Here is a 7,551-nt window from a genome sequence, read left to right on the forward strand (position 1 = left end):
GGACTGAGTAGAAATGAAGATTGGAAATGAAAATGCAGAGTCTTAGCAAACAATTGTAAAGGCAATGAAATAGAGACGGTGGTGGCAACAACTGGTGAAGCGGATGGATAGGACGAATAAAGTTTAGAAGGAAAATAAGCCACTTGGGAGAAAAAGAAAAGCATTAATGTGGAAGAAACATCTGAATTAATATGAACCTTAATGACACAGGTTTCTGCATGGACTACTCCGTGGAGGAATATAAACGGAATGTCGCCTAATAAACAACAGTTCTAAGATTCCTTCAAACATAATCAACTCTGAGCGAACGGATACTTTGCAGTTGTGTTATACTGCACGGGCTCGCATTTGGGCATCTCGTAATAGATTTGTAGTTTATTTTATCGACTGGAACGTCATTGGTTTGTAAAACAACACGATTCTTCCTCAATCAAGTTTTTTTCTGTCGCAAATTTCTACCTCACAGCTGAGTTCAAAAATGTTCAAATGGCTCTAAGCACTATGGGACTTAACATCTGAGATCATCAGTCCCCTACACTCAGAACTACTTAAAACTAACTAACCTAAGGACATCACACACATCCATGCCTGAGGCAGGACTCGAACCTGTGACCGTAGCAGCAGCTTGGTTCCGGACTGAAGCGCCTAGAACCGCTCGGCCACAAAGGCCGGCACAGCTGAGTTCATTAACATTAAAATCATTGCTGGGTAAAGACCTCAGTGAAAGGTTAGTTAGATAGATTTATATTCAATCGCTCACTTGTACGATTAACCGTAAGTATGTGGAAAGCGTCTTTTACGTTCATATTATACACTCACATGTAAATGTGGCTACAAGCTGAAGGTTTTTTCATTTTTCAAATTTCTTATACAGACATGGCAAGGGCCTTGCCGCAGTGGCTACACCGGTTCCCGTGAGATCACCGAGGTTAAGCACTGTCGGGCATGGTCGGCACTTGGATGGGTGACCATCCAGGAAGCCATGCGCTGTTGCCATTTTTCGGGGTGCACTCAGCCTCGTGATGCCAATTGAGGAGCTACTCGACCGAATTGTAGCGGCTTGGGTCAAGAATACCATCATAACGACCGGGAGAGCGGTGTGCTGACCCCACGCCCCTCCTATCCGCATCCTCCACTCAGGATGACACGGCGGTCGGGTGGTCCGGGTAGGCCACTCTTGGCCTGACGACGGAGTGCTTTTATACAGACATGACTTTTTAAGTCCTACCCACAACGTTTTCCATATTACATGAAGAGAATTTCTTCTCCAGAACAAAAGAACTTGTCGATGAAAAACTTTTTCTCTGTGTCTTCAGTTGTGCCTTTGCTGTATGCCAGACACCTTATATCATTGGATGTCATTTTTTCTTCTGGTGTTGTACAAGAGGCGTTCAAAAAGAAACGAGCCGGAGGCATAATTTTGGAAACCAATACCTGTATGTTACATCCTGGCTGATGAGACACTTCTCCCAGTGTGACACAAGGCGGTGAAGTGGTGTCTCATAAAATTCCCGTGGCTGCGATGGTAACCAGTTCCTCACGCACAACTGGACGTCGTCGTCTGAGGTGAATCGTTTGTCGGTCAGAGCCTTTTTAAGGGACCAAAAATGGCGTAATCATAGGGAGAGGTCCGGACTGTATGGAGGGTGGCCGAGAACCTCCCATTTGAATTTCTGCAGGAGTGCCGCGACTGTATTGGCCGTATGAGGCATTGCACTGTCGTGTAGCAGAATGATCCCACGGGTCAGATTGCCTGGTCGTTTTCATTTGATCGCTTGGCGAAGGGTGGTCAAGGTTTGCGAGTAACGCTGGGCCTTCACTGCGCTGCAGGAAATGTGTCAGAAGGGGGCATCTTGCTTAAAGAAGAACGTCAGCATAACCTTTCCTGCACTCGTGTGGACGACTGATGCATGCTTCTGCCAGCTCGTTTATCGTCACGTGGCGTGCACGTGTGCTCTCTAGCGACGGGCTGTGAACTTCCACGCTCTGGTCGGAACCACACCTCGTTACACACGCCACGACATTACGCTCCTGTCACCGGTTTGCGCATTCCAGACTCCGGTTGGTTTCTTTTTGAACGACCCTTATAATTACGTACATCACTGTTCGTTTTGAAATGTAGTGGGTCATTTACAACAAATTTCGTGAGAGAATAAATATACCGTGAAGCAGTAGTCAAAATCGCCAATTCCGTAAACAGATGTCTGCAAGATGATCATAGGCGAGAACCACAGCGCATTTTTGAGCATTGACTTTTTTTTTCTTAAAGAGCACTTTCCATTTAAAATTGTTCTGCACGGCTTTATTGAGTGAACATAAGCAGAACATGTTAACTTAATCATTGGTCTCTCCCCGAGATTTGCAGTGATTTGAAGTGCAAATGTGGCGGAATTGAGTTGTTTCAATACTAATGAACAATTGGATTAGAGACACCTACCACGCTGCCACAGATTATGACTGCTGTAGTATCATCTTCCGTATAAACGAAACCTACCCACACGGACGTGAAGCCTTAACTGTCCGCACGAGAGGTAAGCTGCATTGTAGGTCAAAAAAGCTTTATATCAGGTTGTACAGTTCTCCGATCAATGAGCCGAGCTGTTCCGAATGTCTCAAGCGCTTCGCCACTTGCGTGCCTCTGCTGATGATGCCTCTATCTTGCATCATTGAAACTGCGCTTGTACCCCTAACAGTGCATCAGTGTACTGTAAGACATTCAAAAACCCTTAGCCAAAACCCTTAGCCATATATGAATCATGTACATTTATCAGTATATTCATCTATGAAGACATCCGAACGAATCGTGAACAACAGCTACGAACATGGTCCAGCTTCCGATAACTCAATGTGGATTTGTGAAGGGATATGGAACGACGGACGCAATTTTTGCTGCACTTCAGCTGGTGGGGAAACTTCGCGAGAAAAGAAAGACATTTCTTCTTGCTTTTATTGACCTTGTGAAGGCATTTGATTCGATATGGTTTCCGCCGTCACCAAGTTCCTGAAACTAACATAAAGTGGGTAAAACTGCTGTGCAACAACACCAGTAGCAGGGTGTGATAATCTTCATGACACACTGATACTTTCCCTGTCACAACTAGGTTAATCCAGGGTCATCTCTGTCTCTGATGCTGCTCTCTGTTACTGTAGTGTATACCGTAACACTCGAATTAGAGAAGCGTGCAGCATGGACAATGCTATATGCGGATGATGTGATGCATGCGGTGGATTGTAGGAAGGATCTTGAAACACAAGTCTGCAAAGAGTTGGCCCCCGTTTAAACACCGACAAGCCTGAGTACCTTGAAACGATTGCGTCTCCTTTAACTGTACAAATTAATGGTGCTAGCCCCACAAAGTTTGTCAGAGGGACGGCTATATGAATGAGAATGTGGGAGCAAATATCAGAGCGGCATGGATGCGATTCAGAAGCGAGACTAGTGTTCTTTCTGCTAAGAAGATACCTATCCATCCAAAATCATACACCGCACAATGATGACGCCTTTTACATTGCATGGTACAGAGGCTGCCCCACTCCTAGAACTGCTTAACACTCTCTACACCTTAGAGACAAGAGAATGTTGTCATTTGACATTCATCTGCTCGAGCACACCAACAACACGACGATATGACAATTAGCTGCAGTGACTCCATTCAATGAGAAGATGCAACAGCACAGACATTGTTGGTATGCACAAACCATACTGGCACCGCCCAGTTGAATCATCAACTCAACCCGTCATCTCGCTGTCGAAGGCCAGGGACGCACTGGAAGATCTAAATTACGGTGGCTGGTCACGATAAACGCAAATCAAAGATCAAGAACCCTATATCCACAGGAAGCGGTAGACAGTAAGCACTTAAGTATATCGAGCCAAAACGGGGACTCCGTTCAGGCGAGAAGGTGCTAGGAAGAAGACTGTTGAACCTTTTAAATTACTATGAGGCAGATAGCCATTAAACGTAACAACAATGTAAACAGCTCGCAGCCTGGCAAACTGAAATTCCAGCGCACTCCTACTTCTGCCTCCTTCGCTAGTGTGTCATTTCGTAACGAAAATACACTCCTGGAAATGGAAAAAAGAACACATTGACACCGGTGTGTCAGACCCACCATACTTGCTCCGGACACTGCGAGAGGGCTGTACAAGCAATGATCACACGCACGGCACAGCGGACACACCAGGAACCGCGGTGTTGGCCGTCGAATGGCGCTAGCTGCGCAGCATTTGTGCACCGCCGCCGTCAGTGTCAGCCAGTTTGCCGTGGCATACGGAGCTCCATCGCAGTCTTTAACACTGGTAGCATGCCGCGACAGCGTGGACGTGAACCGTATGTGCAGTTGACGGACTTTGAGCGAGGGCGTATAGTGGGCATGCGGGAGGCCGGGTGGACGTACCGCCGAATTGCTCAACACGTGGGGCGTGAGGTCTCCACAGTACATCGATGTTGTCGCCAGTGGTCGGCGGAAGGTGCACGTGCCCGTCGACCTGGGACCGGACCGCAGCGACGCACGGATGCACGCCAAGACCGTAGGATCCTACGCAGTGCCGTAGGGGACCGCACCGCCACTTCCCAGCAAATTAGGGACACTGTTGCTCCTGGGGTATCGGCGAGGACCATTCGCAACCGTCTCCATGAAGCTGGGCTACGGTCCCGCACACCGTTAGGCCGTCTTCCGCTCACGCCCCAACATCGTGCAGCCCGCCTCCAGTGGTGTCGCGACAGGCGTGAATGGAGGGACGAATGGAGGCGTGTCGTCTTCAGCGATGAGAGTCGCTTCTGCCTTGGTGCCAATGATGGTCGTATACGTGTTTGGCGCCGTGCAGGTGAGCGCCACAATCAGGACTGCATACGACTGAGGCACACAGGGCCAACACCCGGCATCATGGTGTGGGGAGCGATCTCCTACACTGGCCGTACACCACTGGTGATCGTCAAGGGGACACTGAATAGTGCACGGTACATCCAAACCGTCATCGAACCCATCGTTCTACCATTCCTAGACCGGCAAGGGAACTTGCTGTTCCAACAGGTCAATGCACGTCCGCATGTATCCCGTGCCACCCAACGTGCTCTAGAAGGTGTAAGTCAACTACCCTGGCCAGCAAGATCTCCGGATCTGTCCCCCATTGAGCATGTTTGGGACTGGATGAAGCGTCGTCTCACGCGGTCTGCACGTCCAGCACGAACGCTGGTCCAACTGAGGCGCCAGGTGGAAATGGCATGGGAAGCCGTTCCACAGGACTACATCCAGCATCTCTACGATCGTCTCCATGGGAGAATAGCAGCCTGCATTGCTGCGAAAGGTGGATATACACTGTACTAGTGCCGACATTGTGCATGCTCTGTTGCCTGTGTCCATGTGCGTGTGGTTCTGTCAGTGTGATCATGTGATGTATCTGACCCCAGGAATGTGTCAATAAAGTTTCCCCTTCCTGGGACAATGAATTCACGGTGTTCTTATTTCAGTTTCCAGGAGTGTATAAACACACTGTTCCATTTTACTAAACATAGCCAAAGTTACAAGATTTTGAACAAACCGATATTTACATTTTCATTTATATAGATTAGGAAGTGGATTTCTCATCTAGAAATCACAACTGAATGCCGGTCAATTGTGGGGAGGTCATGTTACGCCTCATGTCAGTAGGGGAAACACCTGCCAGCACGTGTTGGGATTTGACAACGACAGAATCACGGGCCACCAAGAACGCAGTTTATCGTACCGCCATACTATTAATCAGGTAGGTCGGGATCACACGACTGTCACGTTAATATGCTATTAATGGATTCAGGAAGGTCATACGCGAATGTCATACCGGATCTCAATGGCCCCACACGGCTAGCGCAAGAGAGAGCAGACTTACTGTTCGCCGGCAGTCCAGAGACTGGTTTGATGCATCTCTCCATGCTACTCTATCCTGTGCAAGCTTCTTCATCTCCCAGTACGTACTGCTACCTACATCCTTCTGAATCTGTTTAGTGTATTCTCTTGGTCTCCCTCTACGACTTTTGCCGTCCACGCTGCCCTCCAATATTAAATTGGTGATGCCTTGATGCCTCAGAACACGCCCTGCCAACCGATCCCTTCTTCTAGTCAAGTTGTGCCCCAAATTTCTCTTCTTCCCAATTCTATTCAATACCTCCTCATTAGTTATGTGATCTACCCATGTAATCTTCAGCATTCTTCTGTAGCATCACATTTAGAATGCTTCTATTCTCTTCTTGTCCGAAATACGTATCGTCCATGTTTCACTTCCATACATGGCTACACTCCATACAAATACTTTCAAAGACTTCCTGGCACTTAAATCTACACTGCTGGCCACCGTAAATGCAACACCCTGAAGGAAGCATCCGAATAAAGTGAAATTTACACCACGGGTTTGCAGCGATGAGATATGCAACTGATTAGAATTTCAGCGCAGACGCACATCACGCGCGCCTGTGGCGCCACCTCATAGCGCCATTTAAGGCTTGGCGATTTCGACGAGTGTAAGTTCGGAACGTGTGTTTACCTTGTGGTTGTTTCACAAGACGATCAGTTATGCCTCGTAGACAACACCGAACATCGTTTGATCAAGTATCCGAGTTCGACAGGGGAAGGATAGTGGCTTACCAAGATTGTGGATTATCATACAGAGAAATCGCTAGTCGTGTTGGACGAAACCAAACAACCGTTGGATGCAGGTGGGTACGACGGACCGACGTGGTCGATCGCATTCACCTCGGTGCACCACTGCACGTGCTGATAGGCAAATTGTGCGCATGGCAGTGACGGATCGCTCAGTGACATCCCGAACCATAGCACAGCACACTGCGTCTGTAACGCATCATCCAGTGTCTGCGCGTACCATTCGACGCCGTTTACAGCAGAGTGGTCTGTCCGCAAGACGTCCATTGCTTCGTCTACCATTGACGCAGAACCACAGACGTCTCCGTCGCCAATGGTGTGATGACAGACGGATTTGGACGGCAGAATGGAATGAAGTTGTCTTTACTGACGAGGCACGCTTCTGTCTGCAGCACCATGATGGTAGGATTCGAGTGTGGAGACACCGTGGAGAGAGGATGCTGGACAGCTGCATTATGCACCGCCACACTGGTCTTGCACCGGGTATTATGGTATGGGGCGGTATTGGATATTACTCTCGCACGCCTCTAGTACGCACTCCCGGTACTTTAAATAGCCGGCGCTACATATCCGAGGTGCTGGAGCCAGTTGTCCTTCCTTACCTTCAGGGCTCGGCCACAACCATATTTCAACAGGATAATGCGCGACCACACGTGGCACGCATTGTCCAAAGGTTCTTCGTCAATAACCAGATTGAATTGCTTCCCTGGCCGGTTCGCTCTCCGGATCTTTCGCCGATAGAAAACATGTGGTCCATGGTTGCTCAACGAGTGACCCAGATTACACCCCCAGCTGCCACACCAGATGATCTTTGGCAACGTGTGGTAGCTGCTTGGGCTGCTGTACCCCAGAAACATATCCAACGTCTCTTTGACTCAATGCCGAGACGTGTGGCACCGGTGATCTCCAACAATG

General features: G+C 48.5%; 1 pseudogene; it reads left to right on the plus strand.

The window, feature by feature from the left end:
• Window positions 1–878: 878 nt before the first annotated feature.
• On the plus strand, window positions 879–996 carry LOC124607943 (annotated as a pseudogene).
• Window positions 997–7,551: the final 6,555 nt, after the last annotated feature.

Source organism: Schistocerca americana, chromosome 3, assembly GCF_021461395.2.
Source record: "Schistocerca americana isolate TAMUIC-IGC-003095 chromosome 3, iqSchAmer2.1, whole genome shotgun sequence".
NCBI classification, from domain to species: Eukaryota; Metazoa; Arthropoda; class Insecta; order Orthoptera; family Acrididae; genus Schistocerca; species Schistocerca americana.